Genomic DNA, 5,614 nt, shown 5'->3' on the forward strand with positions numbered 1-5,614 from the left:
TCAGCCATTTCGAATGTGACGCGCACAGCAGCAGATTGATGCGCTGCAGAGGTTATGATTATGCGCGGTCCCGCGGGGGAAAGGTCTGAGGATTTAAACATTAAACTAAATTGTTATTATTTTAATATATTTATTATGCAATACCCGCGACCCGACCCGCATCATCTTTGTTTTACCCAGAACCGAACCCGGAAAAAAGTGTTTGAAAAAATACCACCCGCGAATCACCTTTTTTGCGGGTCACCCGGGTACCCGACCCGATGCAGGACTCTGATACATGGCAGACTTATTTTGGAAACGCTGGTGCCGGGAGTACTTACCCCTCATACAAGAAAGACAGAAATGGTGCAAGGAGAAGAGAAGCTTTAAACCTGGAGATGTAGTAATGGTAGTTGACCCTACTGCTCCCCGTAGCTCTTGGATCCTGGGAAGAGTGCTAGAAGCTATGGCAGACACTAAAGGACTGGTTCGAGCTGTCGAAGTTAAAACACAGACCAGCGTGCTGGAGAGGCCAATCACCAAGATCTGTCTGCTGTTAGAATGTGAAGAGTGACGGCAGCAAAGAGTCTTCTTTCGCTGATGGCACGATGATGTCATGTAGACAGGATGAGTAACACCACACAACTCATATTGATAGATGACTGGATTCATGGAATGAATAGAAATCCTGACTGTATTGGCTCTGTGCACAAGATGGCGTCTATCAACTTCCGGCGGCTGGGTGTGCGGTTGTAAACTTCCGGTCTACGGTGTGGAGTGGTTGAGTGGGTAGATAGCGATAGATAGATAGATAGATAGATAGATAGATAGATATATAGATATATAGATAGATAGATAGATAGATAGATAGAGAGAGAGAGAGAGAGAGAGAGAGAGATAGAGAGAGAGAGAGATATAGATATAGAGAGAGAGATAGATTGATAGATAGATAGAGAGAGAGAGATAGAGAGATAGAGAGATAGATAGATAGCAAGATAGATAGCATACATATAGCGATATAGTTAGCGATAGATAGCATAGAGAGATAAATAGATAGATAGATAGATAGATAGATAGATAGATAGATAGAGAGAGAGAGAGGTAGATAGATAGATATATAGATAGCATACAGATAGCATACAGATAGCGGTAGAGCATAGTGAGAAGGCTAAAGTTAACGTGATGGCACTATTTTACACTCGATGTCTCCAAGACCTACCGAAGGTTAAAATCAGTGATGTACATCGGCTGGTAAAAGCGTCAAGCTCAGCCCCGAGGGGCAAAAGAGAAAAGGGGTTCAAGATGTAGCTACATATCCAGTTACATTGACAATTATGAAGGTAAGTGACAAACAAAGCGGTAGTTACTGGCTAACTTTGACAACTTGACAGTCTTGATACAGTGTAAAGCGTTTTAATGATGTACTATTACGTTTTTTTGGATAACATGAATGATATCCAATTCCCCACAGTTTCAAACAAAGATCTACCTTCAGGGAGAGTGAGCATCAGGGCTAGCTGTTACAGGTCCATGAGAAAGCATGAAAAGCCTCACGATCTCAGAGTAGGGAGAAAAATAAAAAGTGTTCATCGGTTCAAAGCCTCAATCAGGTTCATGTTCTGGGGTTTTGATGTAGCAAAAATGACTGACATTTTGTTTTACTGTGTAGATTGTCTTTGAGAACTGCTCACCTGTGGAGATTGCAGTGGCAAAGTGTTCCTTTGTAGCTGGAACAGCACTCTGCAACCACAATGTTGCACTGCTGTTCCAGACCGCACACTACTCCACACTCAACCTGGCTGCTGTCCCCCCTGTCCTCAGCTGCACTGAAACAGAGCAGCGATGGCACAAGCCAAGAACCATGGTAAGTACAGTATGTGTTCACAACTAATCCACGGTTTAATGAGTATTTCCTTTGTGCCAAGAGCTGATTTATTTATGTTGCATCAATGACCTTTTCAATTAATTTGACAATTCTTTTTTGTAATTAATAGGGTGTGAAACCAGGCAGAGTGAGTGACATGGTGTTCATTTCCACTAAGCCAAAGCAGTTTACAGTTGCTGACGGTGTAAGGTAATATATATGATCCTAAGTAATTGTATGTAGCCTGCTACAACTTTGTGATTGTTGTATGAGTGTAAAATTGTTCTTAAAGTCCTAATTATCATATCAACATGTTCAAAGGAGTACACGTTACAAGGCCGTACGGGGGGAGTTGCCAGACCCAGATGTCCTCAAAGTCTTCGAGGCATACAAGGACTTCTCAGCAATCATCGCACCACTGATCACCACCATGGCTATAAGTGTGGACGTGCCACTGGTTAACTGCACCTTTGGAAAAGTTCAGGAAGGTAGCCCCATCTCATACCAGCATCCACTTCCTCTTAGCCGGGTTATATTGCGTCACCCAGATGCCCCTCCACCACCACCTCTACCTGTGGATGGCTATAGGCTGGAGCCTACCACCTGTGAGATTGTGTGCAGTCACCAACAGCACCTCCATCTACTGTCACTTGCGACAACATCACACTGTTATTACACTGCTATCACACTGTTATTACACTGTTATTACACTGTTATTACACTGCTATTACACTGTTATTACACTGCTATCACACTGCTATTACACTGTTATTACACTGTTATTACACTGTTATTACACTGCTATTACACTGCTATTACACTGTTATCAGCTGCTATCACACTGCTATTACACTGCTATCAGCTGCTATTACACTGCTATCACACTGCTATCAGCTGCTATCACACTGCTATCACACTGTTATTACACTGCTATTACACTGTTATTACACTGTTATTACACTGTTATTACACTGCTATTACACTGTTATTACACTGCTATCACACTGTTATTACACTGTTATTACACTGCTATTACACTGTTATCACACTGCTATTACACTGCTATTACACTGTTATTACACTGCTATTACACTGCTATCACACTGTTATTACACTGTTATTACACTGCTATTACACTGTTATTACACTGTTATCAGCTGCTATCACACTGCTATCACACTGCTATCAGCTGTTATTACACTGCTATTACACTGTTATCACACTGCTATTACACTGCTATCAGCTGTTATTACACTGCTATTACACTGTTATTACACTGCTATTACACTGCTATTACACTGCTATCAGCTGCTATTACAATGCTATTACACTGTTATTACACTGTTATTACACTGTTATTACACTGCTATTACACTGTTATTACACTGTTATCAGCTGCTATCACACTGCTATTACACTGCTATCAGCTGCTATTACACTGCTATCACACTGCTATCAGCTGCTATCACACTGCTATCACACTGTTATTACACTGCTATTACACTGTTATTACACTGTTATTACACTGTTATTACACTGATATCACACTGTTATTACACTGCTATCACACTGTTATTACACTGTTATTACACTGCTATTACACTGTTATCACACTGCTATTACACTGCTGTTACACTGTTATTACACTGCTATTACACTGCTATCACACTGTTATTACACTGTTATTACACTGCTATTACACTGTTATTACACTGTTATCAGCTGCTATCACACTGCTATCACACTGCTATCAGCTGTTATTACACTGCTATTACACTGTTATCACACTGCTATTACACTGCTATCAGCTGTTATTACACTGCTATTACACTGTTATTACACTGCTATTACACTGCTATTACACTGCTATCAGCTGCTATCACACTGCTATTACACTGCTATCAGCTGCTATTACAATGCTATTACACTGCTGTTACACTGTTATTACACTGCTATTACACTGTTATCACACTGTTATTACACTGCTATCACACTGTTATTACACTGTTATCAGCTGCTATCACACTGCTATCAGCTGTTATTACACTGTTATTACACTGTTATTACACTGCTATTACACTGTTATTACACTGCTATTACACTGTTATTACACTGCTATCACACTGCTATCACACTGCTATTACACTGCTATTACACTGTTATTACACTGCTATTACACTGTTATCAGCTGCTATCACACTGCTATTACACTGCTATCAGCTGCTATTACAATGCTATTACACTGCTATCACACTGTTATCACACTGTTATTACACTGCTATTACACTGCTATCACACTGCTATCAGCTGTTATTACACTGCTATCACACTGTTATTACACTGTTATTACACTGCTATTACACTGTTATTACACTGTTATCAGCTGCTATCACACTGTTATTACACTGTTATTACACTGCTATTACACTGTTATCACACTGTTATTACACTGCTATTACACTGTTATTACACTGCTTATTACACTGCTATTACACTGTTATCACTGCTATTACACTGTTATCACACTGTTATTACACTGTTATCACACTGCTATTACACTGTTATTACACTGTTATTACACTGCTATTACACTGTTATTACACTGTTATCAGCTGCTATCACACTGTTATTACACTGCTATTACACTGCTATCACACTGATATCAGCTGTTATTACACTGCTATCACACTGTTATTACACTGCTATCACACTGTTATCACACTACTATTACACTGCTATCACACTGTTATCACACTGTTATTACACTGCTATCACACTGTTATTACACTGTTATTACACTGCTATTACACTGTTATCACACTGCTATTACACTGCTATCAGCTGTTATTACACTGTTATTACACTGTTATTACACTGCTATCACACTGCTATTACACTGCTATTACACTGTTATTACACTGCTATCAGCTGTTATTACACTGCTATCACACTGTTATTACACTGTTATTACACTGCTATTACACTGTTATTACACTGTTATCAGCTGCTATCACACTGTTATTACACTGTTATTACACTGCTATCACACTGTTATCACACTGTTATTACACTGCTATTACACTGCTATCACACTGTTATTACACTGCTATTACACTGTTATTACACTGCTATTACACTGTTATTACACTGCTATCACACTGTTATCACACTATTATCACACTGTTATCACACTGCTATCACACTGTTATCACACTACTATTACACTGTTATCACACTGCTATCACACTGTTATTACACTGCTATTACACTGCTATCACACTGTTATCACACTGTTATTACACTGCTATCACACTGTTATTACACTGCTATCACACTGTTATCACACTGCTATCACACTGTTATCACACTGCTATTACACTGCTATCACACTGTTATCACACTGTTATTACACTGCTATCACACTGTTATTACACTGCTATCACACTGTTATCACACTGTTATTACACTGCTATCACACTGTTATTACACTGTTATTACACTGCCATTACACTGTTATTACACTGCTATCACACTGTTATTACACTGCTATTACACTGCTATTACACTGCTATTACACTGTTATCACACTGCTATCACACTGTTATCACACTGCTATTACACTGCTATCACACTGTTATCACACTGTTATTACACTGCTATCATACTGCTATTACACTGTTATTACACTGCTATCACACTGTTATTACACTGCTATTACACTGTTATTACACTGCTATTACACTGTTATCCACTGCTATACACTGTTATCAC

This window comes from Gymnodraco acuticeps, unplaced genomic scaffold (assembly GCF_902827175.1).
Source record: "Gymnodraco acuticeps unplaced genomic scaffold, fGymAcu1.1, whole genome shotgun sequence".
Taxonomy (NCBI): domain Eukaryota; kingdom Metazoa; phylum Chordata; class Actinopteri; order Perciformes; family Bathydraconidae; genus Gymnodraco; species Gymnodraco acuticeps.